This window comes from Adiantum capillus-veneris, chromosome 10, assembly GCF_014529385.1.
Source record: "Adiantum capillus-veneris isolate H3 chromosome 10, ASM1452938v2, whole genome shotgun sequence".
Classification (NCBI taxonomy): Eukaryota; Viridiplantae; Streptophyta; class Polypodiopsida; order Polypodiales; family Pteridaceae; genus Adiantum; species Adiantum capillus-veneris.
The window spans coordinates 39820926-39837514 of NC_140940.1; the positions used below are offsets into that span (position 1 = coordinate 39820926).

A 16589-nucleotide genomic window follows, 5' to 3' on the forward strand; every position below is an offset into this window, starting at 1 on the left:
GAAAGGATCAACATCTACGTCTTTGTGTAAATGAAGATGAATATATTCCCATTATAGAACAAGCACATAATGGATTAGATGGAGGTCCCTTTTTGAGTGAAACCACCACAGGAGCAATCGTAATGGCAGACATATGGTGACCAACACTTTTTGCAGATTCCAAAGAATATGTTCGAAGGTGTGATGTATGCCAATGAGCAAAAATTCCAGCCCGTGTAGATAGCATGCCTTTAAGACCGATGATGGTGGCTAGAGCTTTTACAAAATGGGGTATAAACTTTGTTTTGGGCTAATACAACCACGTGCTTATAGAACCCAAGCTCAATATATCATTGTAGCTATGGACTATTTGACCAAGTGAGTGGAGGCTAAGGCAACCCAAAAGAATGATGCTAGAACCACAGCCGCATTCTTGTATGAGAATGTGTTCACAAGATATGGATTGCCAATAGAAACTGTCTGTGATAGGGGAACTCATTTCCTCAATGAGGTAACGAGTATTTGCCTAATGAATTTATGGTCATCCATAACAAATATGCTCCCTATCATGCACAAGCAAATGGACAAGCTAAGCATACAAATAAAATTATTAGCTCGATATTGACTAAAGTGGTTAGTTCTGGACGGAATGATTGGGAAATGAATCTGCATGCCGCCCTATGGGCTTATAGAGTTTCACTCAAGACAGCGTTAAACGCTACACCCGTTAACCTTGTTTATGGTCTAGATGCCTTACTGTCGATAGATTTTCTATTGCCGACACTAAGGGTAGCTAAGGATCTTGAGTGGACTGGACATGAATTGTCAGAGAGGCTCAACGATTTAGAAAATCTTGATGAGAAAAGGCTAATAGTTGTAGCTCACATCTATGCACAAAAGCTAAAACAAAAATAGTTTTTTTACTCCCATCTAGTTACAAAATCTTGAAAAAAGGGGACTTAGTTTTAGTCTATTCCCTTAAACAACACATTCCTAAGTTTAAGAGAAAGGGAAATGGACCATTTATCATTAAAGACGTATCTGCAAGTGGAGTAGTTAAGTTGTTCACCCTAGATGGTGAGCCCATGGCTAATTGGATTAGTGGGTGCCGTTTAAAGAAGTACACTTTTTCACTAACCAATGAATTGCTAAAAAAGATGCATGCAGCAAAGCAAAGAAAGATAAAACAACAGCAGGTTATTGATGAAGCCCAAGAGGAATCTCTACTTTGAGTACTCAAATGGAAAGCTGCTCTCAAAAATCAACAAATACCTATTCCCATCAGCCCTCTGGAACCAGATGACAGAGTATGGGAATTACAGAAGGATGTAGTGTCAATAGATGATGAATGGTTAGATGCAATGGAACTTTGCATCAAAGTAAAACTGAACAATAATAGCACAAATGTATTGGTTGATATAGAAGCTCGAGTAAATGCAATCAGTTATTCCACATACAAGAAATCAATGAATAAGTCTTTGACATCAGGAATCTCGACTATCAAAGGATGCAGCAAGAACCCAACACCTACACTGGAAGTAGTCAACTTGAATGTGATAGTACATGGATTTTCATACCCTCATCAATTTTTATGCTTACCAGATGAACATATGAATGAAACAATGATTCTTGGAATCTCATGGATGCAAACGTACAAGGTAGTACTAGATTGGGAGACCAACAGATTGAAGCTATCACCTAAAGGCGGAAAATTCATTGTTCTAATTACACCAAGCAAAGAAGAATGGAAAAGAGATTCCCAGCAAAACAAACCAAAAAGAAATCAATCTTCTCCATCTTATAGAAAAGCAAATGCTACAAGTAGCATGCAAGGAGTCAGGTAGATTTGGGTACCAAAAGCACAACTTAAGTACAATCCGTTTCAAATTTGGGTGCCCAAAACATCATCTACTGTACCAAAGATGGTTCAAAGGTTCATAACACAAAGAAGAACATCTTCAAGAAGGGAACCTAAAACACAATGGATTTGGAAGAAAAAGGAGCAGGCATCTTCTCCACAAACTGTAAAAGTGATGAAACGGTGGAGAGTTAAGTCTCAAAACACTCCACCACAACATTTCATCAAAGAAAAACCAAGATACAAATGGCGAGTTAAATCTCAACAACCATCATCATTGATATCGATAGCTCACAGAAAATTAGCATCCTGAAGCATCCTAATGGTACAATAGACAAAGAGCACACAAGCTACAAGATTTGCTCTTTGGGAAACAACAATAGAAAAGCTCGACCTCAAAAACCCTAGAGTTAATTACTCAAGATCCAACTCTTGCACAACATAATGGTTTGAATTGCAATGATCTTCGAAGCATGATAGATCCAAATAAGTCTATGCATAGACACAATTGTTCAGCCCATGCACAGAGTTGTTCCGGAGTACGCCATCTAGGAGGGCTGAAAGGGAACTAATAAATTAAGGGTAATGTTTGAAGAGGGTGGAAAGTTTGATATTAACATGTGAGTTTTTTCAAAATTACCTAATAATTCTCTTACAATCATCAACATGGAAAATTTAACTGATAACATCTCTCCAATGAGTGTAAATAGTATATATACTATCAAAAAATATTAAAAAATGGTCTTTTTTGTTATTTTTATTATTTTTCTTGATATTGGGACTTTAAAATGGAGGAATCCACCCAAAAATAATAAAGGAGTGTTTCTCAATGGATTTTCTTAATTATTGATTTTTCAGTTTGCTTTTTTAGCGCATTTTATTATTTTCTTTGATTTTGTCAATAAACAGGTCAAAAATTAATAATAAATAGCACATGAGCTCAGATGTAGAAATTGAAGATACATTGATGATCAGAAGGACAAGGGGGACAGGCACAAAAAATTTAAATGAAATTGACAGATGGAAGCGGGAAGCCTAAATTAGGCCGCTAAGGCCTACTTTCACAAATTCTTGCAGAATGAACTAACGGAATCCGATTGACAAATTTTTTTAAGTCTAACATAGATTTCATGGCCAACTAGGACTAACACGAGAATTTGGGGAAAAATAGTTTGGGAAGTCCAAGTATAGATATCCAAGGTAGCCCAAAATCACCTCATTTATAGTTCAAAGGCTACAGAGCGTCAAATTTGACATATGAAGTCAAACTGACTCCAAATGGGCCAAAACTTAATGGGTAGAATCAAGACTATGTAGCGGACAAGTCCATAGCTTCCAAAGTGACTAACCAACTCCACATGCCATCTAGTCACAAAAATTGGTGATTTCAGAGTTCACAAGAGCACGAAGTGATGCCAACATGACCGAACTTTACCAAATTCATTTTAGGACTTGTTCTATATGTATATAATATGTTTAGGTCATCAAATTGTCAAGTCTTGCAAAAAAAATGACTTCTGTAAATAATCATGATTATTTACTTTTGTGCTTGCTTGGCTTGAAATTGATCTCTTCACTTCACCTATCACTTGTACACATCTAATACATGTAACATGTCAAGTATGAGCCAAAATGATCAAGAAAAACTTTGAATTAGTCCAAAAACGCACCAAAGTCTTTTCAATACAATTTTTGAGTTAGGTGTCACATTTTTTGATCCAAATCACCCCATATCTCATACATAGAGTCTACATCATGCCTAGAACTAGGTTGCAACAAAAATGTACATTTTGATGAGAAAGTTAATAATCACGATTATTTACTTTCTTGCCAAAATGCGTGAAATTTGCAACTTTGACCTTATCGGACCAAAGAAAATAATGTCCCAACTCCACTGGTCAATTTTGAGCAAGTTTGGATCTCAAAAACTCAAAGTCTCTCTATATCTACTATTTCAGAGCCTGAAAGCCTAAATCTTGCACCATTTCCACCTAGTGCACTCAAATGAGCCCACACTTCACTTAGAGCACCTAAATGTTATATGTTTCAAGCCTATGATGTCAAAAATGCAAAAAGTTGAAAAAAAATCCCCAGCAGTAAATAATCGCAAGTATTTACTTTTGTTGCAGTTTTTGCCTGAACTGTATGATTTTGATCGCTAGATGTTTTTATGCATCTATGTATGCTTAAAAATTTATTTGAACAAGATGAAAATAATTTGTCAGCAATTCAGAATCAAGGCATTTCAAAGCGGAATTAACAGAATTTTGACACTGTATTCACTTAACAGGAGCAATGCAAGCTGTCGAGAAGGCAAAGAAAAGGGTATTCCAGAAAGAAAAGCTGCAAGAGTTGCCACCGTACCAATTAGATCCAAGTTCATTGAAGACGACAAAGGCAACTTACTTGTCTAAGGGAATAGCTTGAAGAAAACAATACAAATTTTTTCACTAGCAGGTTTTAGAGTGAAGAAGGACACCAAGTAGAACTGCAAATGCTACCAAAGGCGATATATGATGTAGCTACAAAGCCAGACACCAAAGAAGCTAGAAAAAGTCTGGGCCTAAGAGATTTCTACGACCAAGAACCGTTAGCATAGATTTCCAGAAGGCATATAAATTACTGTCCACAATCAAAGAAGATGGGTCAACCCAAATCACCGATCAACAAGGGCAAAAGGTAGAAGTGATAATCACTAAAGAGATAATGGCCAAGGCACTGAAGCTGTCGACTCAAGGTATGATGATGCGAGCCAGAGACAGAAAGACAGCAGGTACTTTTACCAAACTAGAAGAGCTAACAAGACAATTTGCCACCAGCCCCTGATCAGAACACCTGGATTGTTTCCGCTCAACCTTCTCCAAGAACCACTTGATCAACAAAGAGACTGTAAGTCAGATGAGGAATCTACCGAGAGTTCCCATGAAGCTTGTTAGAAGACACACCCCACGGTACTAACTACTCGGAGGATTATTATTTTCTGTAATTATTCATTCATTGATTAACACCTGATTTTTCACCTTGTAAATATTGGGACTTACAGAAGTTTCCAGATTGTATCCCAGTTTTGATAGTTAGATTGAGTAGATGGTTGATTTTGGAACTTTAGGGTTTGAGAAATTGTAAGGTATATATACCACTTTTTGACCTTAATGAAGGCAGACCTTTTGTCATTTTTAAAAATAAGTTTTGAACTCTGTGAGTGAGCGTACTGTGTATGAGGGAGAGAGTGTGAGCTTCATCTTGACGCTACGTGTTCTCCGGTGGTCGGAATCGAGTGCGGAGAAGTGCAGCGTGTTGCCCCGGACAAGAGCTACGCACCGATACCTACATTACGCGCGTACGGTTCGGTTTTGCGAGCTCATTCTACGAGCTTCATCGGGTTTTTGGGTGAGCATACGTTGTCCGATTTTGCATTGTAGCATATCCACGCATTCACATTGAGTAGAACTACACATTAGGCACTTTAGATTCTGGAAACGAAGACCTGCAGATTTCGGTCAGACATCCTACGTGTTTCTGCACCGGATGTTTTGGGTTGGGATTTTGGCTCATAGACCTTAGGGAGAGCGATCTATTGGTATTAGTAGGGTCCTCTTCGAGTTCCATAGTGTTTCGAGATTTTTTGATGGGTGTTCGGCTCTAGAAAGCGTTGTAGGAAGTTTCCTCTTATGCACTCTTGAAGGCTATGACTTAGGCAATTGGTAGAGACCTCTGTAGGAATTAGTTAGGAGCCGGTCAAGTGTAGGTTGACACCTTATGCTTGCTTCCACGTGCCTGCGGGTGGAGCTTCATCCTTAGCTAGCATTACATGTTAGGTGAGTTCTCACTGTGCTGACGTCTGTCGCCACGTATCCGTCCAACATTGGCGCCGCTGCCGGGGACGAAAACCTTAGTTAGGTGACCGAGACTAATCCTTGAGGATTGGAATTTCTATCTTGCCAAGAGTCTTGTTTACAAGGTGTTTCACCTCATTTGAGTGAGAAAATTGGGTTCAAAGCGGACTTTAGCACTTTTGACTGAAAAAGGAAAGAACAACTGAAATTTGGAACTTTTGAGATCCAAACCAAAATCTAAGCATACCACTGGGTTACTGACATCAAGGGAAAGCTGTGGTACAAGTCTGGGATCAAACAGGCCAAAAAGACATCCTACGCGTAGGATGTCTTCTGAGTGATTTTGGACTCCAAACCAAATTTTGAGTACACCCAAGTGATCAGCAACTCAAGGGGAGCCTGGGCTTTGAGTTTGAAGACATCCTACATGTAGGATGTCTAAAGCAAGAAATTGAAGCCAGACTTTGACAGTAGTGAGCATAGCAAGGTGTTGTATAGCCTAAGGCAAGTCTCCTAGTCAATTTTGGTCCAAATTGGAGTTGATAAGAATGATCAATATTAGCAACAGGCTGTCGGAACAGGTTTCCGACTCATTGACCAGCTAATAGGTGTCCAAATCAAAAAGTAAAAGCAGCTGTAGGCTCAACACAACAAGGGGAAACCACAGTGCAAAAATCCAGGCAAAACACAGCAGTAGACATCCTACGCGTAGTATGTCTATTGGGGCATACTGCAAGGAAAATTTGATTGTGGATAGACAGTGAGATTCCATTTGGCTTAAGGGTTCCAGAACTTCTTTCAGAAGTGAATTTGGACCTTGTTTTCTCATTTGACGAAGCAAAGACTGAATTCAGACTTTTTCGCGTAAATTGATCAACATCTGAGGGAAGTACAATTTAAAATTAGCAGACCTAATCCAGAACATCAGCAGTGTATAAAATACAGTAGTGGTTGAGATTAACTCTCCAGTTATACCAATCATTACTAAGGTAAACTCTAGCAGATAAATGCTTTGACTCGATTGCCGAAATTAAAACGCTTGTGTACAGGTATATTCAGCAACAAAGCAAGAAGTCGTGAAAAAACTGATCCTTTGCTAGGTGAGTGGTTGTATTTGTGATAAATTGCATTGATAAGTTTGATGAATTCAAGATCAGGAAGATACATTGTTAGAGACCAGAACGTGGCAGGTGACCAAGGAAGCTTAGTGTCCACCGAAGAGAGTGTAACTCAGGCAAGGCTAGATCCGCTAGCACCGATTACTGAGGAAGGTAGTGATACTGACACTTCGTGAGACAAATCGTTCTTCATGATGGGTAGTCAACAGCCAGAAGGTTTCACCTATGATGGACCTATGCGAGGAGGAAGCACCTCCCAAAATCCTTTGAATGATTCCAAGCTCACTACTATGATCTTCTTAGAGGGAACAAACTCAAGGGGAGCCATAGTCTATTCTGACTATCGAGGACGCAAGTGCATTTGTATCGAAGAGCGACCAACTCAGAGATTGGAGATAATCCGAGTATATGATGATGCAGATAGATTCCAAGACGAAAAGGGGAACCACTATCTGATAGCTAGTAACCCTCGAGATTACAACATATATGGAGATAACGTGGCGAAAGGGAAAATGGTTTCAGAAGCTCAAGAACCGCCACCAAACATTGATCGGCCCGGAGCTATATTTATGTATGATAAGAAAACAACTAGGGTTCCAACTTATAACAACAACGTGGGAATCTACAAACATGAGAGTGAGGGTATAGTCTCTTACTTTTGCAGCAAAGATCCATACGCAAACGAATTAAGCAAAGACAAGGTTCTTTACGTGTTCTCTTATGAAACTGCTATGGGGAAGGGTATAGTTTTTGTTGATAGATACGGACGAGAATACCAACGTATTCTCCCAGAGGAGGTAGAAAGGGAAACAGGTCAAGGAGCATCAGCATATGCCCCTGAGGAAGTGCCAAGAGCCACCTACACCCCAAGGAAGTCAACGAATCCTTTTTCAGATGAGTATGACGCTACCTCACATTCCACCCAACCGCAAGCATTCAATAACCAAGACCAACCAGCAAACCAGCCATCATTGCAGGCATGGCTTCGACAGAGTGCAACATTGGAACAAGACCAAAACCGAGATGGTTATCAAGCCGCACGAGGGCTAAGGGATTTGCAAGAACCACCACTCTATTCAAGGTATCAGGGAGAGAGTAAGCCAATGACTCAAGGGTCGCCAGAGCCTGGAGGACCACCCATAGAATGAGTTCGAAGAGAAGAACCACCTCTAGCGAGAACCGTTAGAATTATGGCTGAGGAGCACAATTGGGAGAGAAACCAGCCTATTACAGAAGACCTGAGGAGGTATATGAATTAGGACGGGAAGATCCAATGATGAGGTTTGTAGATCATCGGAGAATTAGGCCTTCTCAAGTGCAAAAATGGGTAAACAAGAAATACACAGGAAGCAGAGACCCAAGAGATCATGTAGTAGCCTTTGTGCGTGTAATTAGAGCCGAAGAGGTATTAGATTTTCCTACCCAATTTGCAGGGCACTTGGTTTGACTCTATAGAGCGTAGAGACTTTGAGTCTATGAGGAAGTGTTTGACGAGTTTATCAAGGAATTTTCACAAAGGGGAATAGCTCATAATACCGTCTCACATATCCATAAATTCAAACAGAAAGATGGAGAATCTGTACGAAAGGCATCCCTAAGACTAAAAAGATATGTTAAGTTCTGTCCTATTGAAGAACTGCCAACTCTGTCTAGACTTATGCTAATATTCATCCAACAACTAAGGAATGCAGATCTCCAGAAAGACTTACATATGAAGAGGAGCACGACATTGAATGAGGTAACCAAGGAGGCTCTTTACGTGGTGGAAAATTGTGCGGTCTACAAAGAGGGGGAGTTCAAGGACCTTGATGACGGTTCTTCTTCACAACAAAGTGGAAGCAAGTCTTCTAAGCCATCACCGAAAGGATAAGTAGCTGTAAACCAAGAGCAGCTTGTAGATGAAGTGCTAAAAAAGATCAACTTGTACGCCAAACCCAAGGCTAAACAGCCCAAGTGGTGTGCTATTGAATAAAAATGGACAAACCATGGGACAGAGGAATGTTATTATAACAAGGGGTATGTGAGAGAGAGACCTTACGCTCCCCAAGTTCCGGTAGCTTCCCCTCAAGTTCCACCGATGCCTAGATATCAAGCAGGAAACCTACCAGGACCTGTAGGTGTAGAAAGACCACAACCGGTGTTGGGGCAACAACCACCCCTACCAGGATTACGACCATTTGGTATAAGATACACACCAACAATAACTGAATCAGAGGATAAGGCTTTGGTACCTATGCATGCATATTATGAAGATCCCAATGGATATGCAAAAAACCCTGTCTATTATCCACCAGAAGAACCCTCGACACCTGAACCATGGAGCATGATAGGAAATACAGTACCACCAACTACTGCACAGGCAGCAGGAGAAGGAAGATATAGCTTAGATGAACGAACACTGATCTTCATAGCCAATGGAGGCATGGGCGGAAAGAGACATTCTTACCAACAAAGAGGAGCTCAAGGAGCACCTCAACAACCCAAGGGACCCTGCTACAAGTGTGGTGGAGACCACTGGCTGAGAGATTGTCCTCATCATGAAATCATTAGAGTCAATACGTATTGCCCAGAATGTGAAATTACTCATTTGATTCCCGATTGCCCTAAAAACCCGAACAAAGGAGCAAAAACCACCTTGAACATGTTAGAAACAGTACCTTCCAGTGGAGGATCGGAAAATGAAACAATCATACCCATCCAGGCGGTAACATGAGCCCAAGCTCAAAGAAGAACGAACGAACCCATAGTTGAAGAACCAAAAACAAATGCCCAAAGTTCAGAAACAAGAAATCAGAGAAGCACTTGGAAAGCTAGAAAGGCATGTAGGAAAGCCAGGAAGGAACGAGAGAAAACAACTCTATTCGATGAGGTAAAACATACAAAGGAGAGATTAGAGCGGTTAGAGGATCTAGCTAGCTTAATCTCACACACCACGGCAACCATAGAATCCAAGGAAATAGCAGAGCCCAAAAGTGCAGGATCACGAGGATCTGTAGTGGCTGACAAGGTAAATGAGCAGTTGGATGCACTTCTAAAAGCTTATGAAGCTAGACTTAAAAAAAACCAAACCCAGGAGCAAAGGTGGATGAATTATCCATATGAAAAAATAGAAAAACAGAGGTTGGATATGTGCAAAAAGATGATCGAAACAACTCAATCATTGATGGAAGATCCGCTGGGTAAACCTGTAAATTGCCATGAGGCACCAGCCCCAACCCCTATCCAACCAACTTTAGAAAAACATGTAGAAAAAAAGGAAAGACTTACTAATGCCTATGAGTCCAGAGGAGAGCCTATCATAGTGCCAAATACCACAGATGGGACAAGTGATGGGTTCCAGCCTAAACTATTGGTAGAAATAGGTAAGGACTGTAACGGTCTAGACGATCTGTGGAAGCAAATCCGTGAGGCCAACGAGGCTAATAGGATGAGTAACCACCTAAATAGCACGAGAAAAGAAAAGAATGTAACCCTACCTCCTATTGAAGAATTTGAGGAAAGATCGCAAATGAACTTTGAGATACATTCATAAGGGGGAGACCAAGGATCAATTAGTTCAGGGCACAACCAACCAGACTCGCTGAGAACTTTACCCTCTTACCTAGGAGAGTACGAAGCCAAGTCGGAGGTGAGAGCAATCCCATCTCAAAGGCTTTCTTCTAAAAAAGTGATGGATTCGCAAGGACTGATTGAGTTGTTGTCCACTCCGGTGGCATGCACAATCACATTAGCAGAACTCCTAAGGTTACTACCAAACATGTGGACCACAGTAGGTAAATGCCTAGAAAAATTTGGAGTGAAAGACCCCACCTTGAAGGTACAGGAAGGGATCAGGGAGTTAGACAGGCCTCAACTAAACACTAGGCCAATACCATTGAACAAGGTTGGAGAATATTGTGAGGGAGAAGATGGAAACACCACGCTACTAGTAGAATTCCAAGGAGTCGTTTCCAAAGCTATTCTTGACAATGGAGCAGGAGTTGCTATCGCCACCAAGGAAATCTGGAAAAAATGGGGAAAACCAGCTTTGAGGGCTACCAGAATGAAACTGCAATTGGTAGATGGGTTCATGGAGAAGCCTCTAGGACTCTTAGAAAAAGTGATTGTCACTTCGCGGGGAATTGAGTATGAGCATACATTTGCAATAGTCGATTTCGACAAAAAAAACAATTATGAGATCATCTTGGGGCGACCATTCATGCGACAATTGAAGATGGTCCAAGTTGGGGTTATGACCACATATACCTCAGACATGGCTAGACAACAACTAAAATACACCTGAAAGACCATAGTTACAAAGATGTGAACCAAACACCTGCGGAAGAGTTTGATTCAGCCACAGTAGAAGGATCAGAACTCCTAGCATGGTTAGGGCAACCAAAAGAGCTATGGATGTGCGAAGCTTCACATTGTGGAAGCTTAGGAAGAGAGGAATGTGTCTTGGAAAGGGGGATGTTTGTACCATTACCGACAGTCCCACAACAAAATTTTGCGATAAGGATGGCTATGATGTGTTACCCTATTACATGGTAAGCGTTATACCAGGAGAAAAAGAGACGGTAGAACCACCAGAACAAGAAACGTTTTACAAATCCTCTGAACATTTGGAAGTAAATGATGATGCAGATAATGAGTGTTCAGACACCTCAAGTGAGAGTGAAAATGAAACCGAGAATATCAAGGTTTATGACTTTTCTAATCAACACCCTAGATGCCAGGAACGCTATAGGAGGAAATGAACAGGAAACAAATCAAGAGAGAACTTGATGCTCAAGATAAAAGGTAAAACTCAGTATTTGATGCTTGTAAAAGCAGAGGATTGTGTAAAAGATCAAATATCAGGAGGATTCTCAAAAGATCGAAAAGAAAGAACACGAGAGGAAAAAAAGCAGGTAAGAAAAGCTAAAACAAAAACAAAATCGCAAAAATATCAAAAATCAAAAAACCAAACAACAAAAGACCAAGAGTGGACCAAATTGGAGCGTAAACAGAAATACCAAGAACTGAAACGGTCTTTGCGTGAGATATGGATTACATAAGAAGATAGTGATGGTAAAGGGGAGTCAGAAAAGTGGAACATGAATGTACCATCACACTCTCGGAAATTTACTATCCAGGACAGAAAAATCATCATGACACCACTAGTAAGGGAAAGAACCAACCAAGAATCTTACGATGGGCCAAAAAATGCCAAAAAAATAGACCTTGCAGAACCAGGTGAAAAGCCTCAGCCGGTCTATATAGCTAACGATTTAGAGCCTGAAGAAGAAGAATGGCTAAAACAACTTCTCAAGAAGTATAGATATGTATTTGCTTGGTCCTATAAAGACCTCAAAGAAGTTGATCCATCGATATGCCAACATACAATTCCTTTGAAATCGGATGCAAAACCTAGCAAACAACGTCCTTATACCTATAATGACACATTTACTCAACGAATCAAAGAGGAGATTGATAAACTGATGGAAGTTGAATTCATCTATAAAATCGAACATAAAGATTGGGTGTCACCCATTGTGGTAGTTTCCAAAAAGAATGGAAAACTGCGAGTGTGTGTAAACCTTAAAAAGGTAAATGCAGCCACCATAAGGGATAATTATCCCTTACCAATCACAGAACATGTGCTTGAGCGAGTGGCCGGGAAACGGGCTTATTAATTTCTGTATGGGTTTTCAGGATACAACCAACTGGCTATAGCAAGGGAGGATCAACACAAAACATCGTTTTCCACATAAGGAGGGATTTATGCGTATCGAGTTATGCCATTTGGCTTAACTAATGCCCCAACCACTTTCCAAAGGTTAATGACACACGCATTCAAGGAATACCTAAGAATATTCTTAGAAATTTACATGGATGATCTTTGTGTACACTCTCTTCTACGAGAGGAACATATTGACCATTTGCAAAAGGTCTTTGAAAAATGCAGGACGTATCGAATCTATCTTAACTAGAAAAGTGTGTATTCATGGTTAAGCAAGGCCGCATCTTAGGACACATTGTCTCAAGAAATGGCATAACCACAGACCTAGAAAAAGTCAAAGTCATTGTAGAACTACCCAGGCCTACTAATGCGAAACAAGTGCAATCCTTCATGGGACACTGCGGATATTATCGAAGATTCATATACATGTATGCGGTTATCGCACAACCTCTGTATCGTTTGCTAGTCAATTTTGAGTGGACTGAGGACTGTGAAAATTCATTCCAAAAGCTAAAGGAAAATCTTATATCAGCACCTGTACTGAAGGCACCAGATTGGGAAAATATATTCCATGTTCACATTGATGCTTCTGCATATGCCATTGGAAGTATTCTGGCTCAACCTGGAGACGGAACAATGGATTTCCCGGTTTGCTATGCGAGCCGACAGTTACACAATGCAGAAAAGAACTACACAACCACCGAGCAGGAAGGGTTAGGAATGATTTATGCTGTAAAGAAATTTTGGCATTATTTGGTTGCAAACAAATTTGTGTTCTTCAGAGATCATCAAGCTCTTTTGTATCTGGTAAATAAACCATGCAATACAGGGAGAATCGTACGCTGGTTTATTATATTGCTAGAATTTGACTTCACAGTGGTGGTCAAAAAGGGTAAAACCCATCTACGAGCGGATCATCTTTCAAGGATACACAACGGGGAAGCTCGTGAAGGAATAGATGATGACATACCAGATGCGTATCTTTTCAATATTGAAATGGTACCCAAATGGTCTCAGGAAATTGTTAGCATTCTTTCCTTTGGAAGTAAGTTTGATAATAAGGAATACAGATCCAAACAACAAACAGTTCGACAAACAAAAAACTTTCAGTTGATAGCAGGACGGCTATATCATCTTGGATTGGACCTAATCCTACGATTATGTATAAATCCAGAAGAATTCGAGTGCTACCTTGAAGAGGCACATGTCCAGGATTGTGCATTTCATTGTTCACAACAGTGAAAACACACCAAAGGCTGAAATAGTTAGGGGTTTATTGGCCAACTATGTATGCAGACACACATTCTTATGTTACCAATTGTACTATATGTAGTGCCAAATGACCAGTCGATCACGCAAATTTGTTTCAGGTAAACGTAACACCTGCATGGAGTCAATATATCATTGATGTCATAATAATCAATATCTAGTTCTCATAAATGATTTTCTCATATTAAACTGATCATTTAATGTGGGGAAGTGCCAGGGGATAAAAAGCTAGAATATTGGTTAAGCTAGCAAACATGCAGTTGAAGCGTGTTCTCGGCCCTGGGCGCTTTCCACAGTGCCTACCGCAGCACCCATCAACCTCATCGAGCCTGTGAGGCAGTTGCAGCAAGCTCTGGTTGAGGTTACTCAAAGCTTGGACCATTGTCATGCTCACTGCTCTCTGAAGAGGAGATGGAGCAGATGAGGGCATTTCGAGGAGCAGGGCATGGGATTCGATGCTCATTTCACCTAGTGCATGCTCGATTCGCCTGAACAGACTCTCTCTCTCTCTCTCTCTCTCTCTCTCACACACACACACACACACACACACACGGTTTCTCTCAGACTACACTGCCTGAAGGCCCCGGAGTGAGGATGTTTGGACACGTGTCCGGGCGAGGGGCCGGAATCCCTTGCCCCATTATAATAGTATATATGCAATGGCATGAATGAAAGGTTTAATGGAGAGCTCATAAGGATTATTACAAAGATGACAAGAAACAATGTGAAGACTTTGGATTTAGAGCTACCTTGTGCTCTATGCGCATACATGACTGCTATCAAATCAGGTGTACTGGCTTCTCTCCCTTCCATCTAGTTTTTGGCAATGAGGCTTTACTTCCTCATTAGGGCCAAAAAGGACTATTTGTTAATCTAAGGATTAATAATAGTCCAATAGTTATTTGTTGACACGTATACAAAAGTATGGCACTCTTGTCTCCTCTATTGTGGGTTTTGGTGGTCCTATTTTGATGGAGAACCGCTAAATGTCTTGATCATAAGGCTGAAAGTGCTATATTTGGGTGCTTTCGGCGAGAGAGCTCATTAAATTTGCGGCCCAAAGTAATGAAGTCTCATCTTTTATTCTATTTTATATTTCACAAAAGCGTTGTCAAAAGATACGAAATCTATGTCAGAAGGCTCTCAAAACAAGGGCATGAATGACAAATCACCTACTTTTTTTTGTAAAAAGGGGGACCTTGACCACAAGTTACCTAGTTAAGTTAGTAAAGAAGGATATTTATGTAATGGGAAATCAGTAAACTGTCAGGTAGTGGTCAGGATGCATTCAGAGAACTGATGGACTAATCAGAGTTCTGATTGATGTCTGAAACTTTAAAAGGCATGTTTTAAGGGATGCGACTTTTGGCTTGTAACTACCCTCATTTTTGGATGCCTTGTGGGGGCGAAATGTTGTTCTGTAACACGGGAATGATGATGAAGATGAAGCAGGATGTTGGTTAATGCCCTGAATGTTTCCTGTGTGTTACCTGTAATTCTGTTTACATTCTGAATGAGTCTGAAAGCATTTTGAACATTGTTATGGAGGTTATCTTCATGTTTCATGGATGTTGTGGGTGAAGAATGTAATTGTAATGCTTTTAGATAACCCGTATAACACTTGGCGATCCTGCAAAACCTTGCATTGAAGCATTGTACTCAAATAGTGTTTCTGCAAGAAGCGCCGGCTAAACCTTGTTCGTGGTGTGCAAATGGGACGCTAAGGCATGTCAGAGAGCGAACAGGGCGACTTGCTGCATCAGTTTCGAAATTGGCGGACGTCAGAGGAGGAACAGGAGGAGTACAACAATGTCTTCCTGCAGGAATATTACAGGAAACTACCGACACAAATTCCAGCAGGTTATTCGTTTGAAATTTCAACGTTATCTTGAGTTTCTGGTACCTTTTGGAGGCTGCAGAATGCCATTACGCTGGAGTTATTTAGACCCACAATTGGTGAAAGAATATCATGAGATTCGGGAGAAGATTGTTATCAGGCGACTGAAAAAGTGTTAAGAAGTAATTGATGGATGACTAGTAAAGAAAGCAGTCCAACACCCCCAGAATATTCATATTGGACACATTCGCGAAGACAAAATACTCAGGCCAGGGAAGCCGCTGAAGAAGAAGACATAGGTGAAGATCAGGAGGAAGAGGAAATACCCACCCCTGACAGCCTAGTTAGTACACCTTCAGGAGGCAACGAGGACCTTGATGAAATTCCAGAGGAGGTCTCTGATTTAGCACCTCTACATTGATTTGTTCGGGCATTGGATTTCAGTCAATCACTACGACCGAGAAGGAAATTATTCCCCAAAGGAGGAACTTTGTTACCATTTGATCTGTTGCGACGAAGTCATCAACTACAAGTACCAACACAGATCCCAATGGCTCAACCACCACAACACCCAAGAATTGGGGCGGCTAAATTCAATAGAAAATCCAAGCAGGATGCTGACAGCCATGTTGGACAGTTTGAGCAGAGATGGAGAGCAAGTGGGTATGAGGTACTTCACAATGATGATACCAAAAAAGAGCATTTTGCTGCTACCCTTGAAGGGAAGGCCATGACATGGTTTATGCAGTATGGAATCAATGCATTTGCGGATTATGCAAATCTGCAGAACAGGTTCTTGACACGATTCCGAACCGAGAAGACACCTGAAGATGTCCTGATTAAGATCAGAAAGATGAAGCAGAAAAAATTATTAGTGGAAGACTATGCTCAGAAATTCAGAAATCTAAACAATCGACTTCTTCCTGCTCAGAGACCATCTTGGGAACAGATGGGTGATTATTTTTGTCGTGGACCGAATTCTAAACTA

The 16589-nt window shown here is 40.6% G+C and overlaps 1 pseudogene; it reads left to right on the plus strand.

Moving 5' to 3' along the window:
* Positions 1–15491: 15491 nt before the first annotated feature.
* LOC147448714 (uncharacterized) lies at positions 15492–15780 on the plus strand (annotated as a pseudogene).
* The last annotated feature ends 809 nt before the right edge of the window (positions 15781–16589 follow it).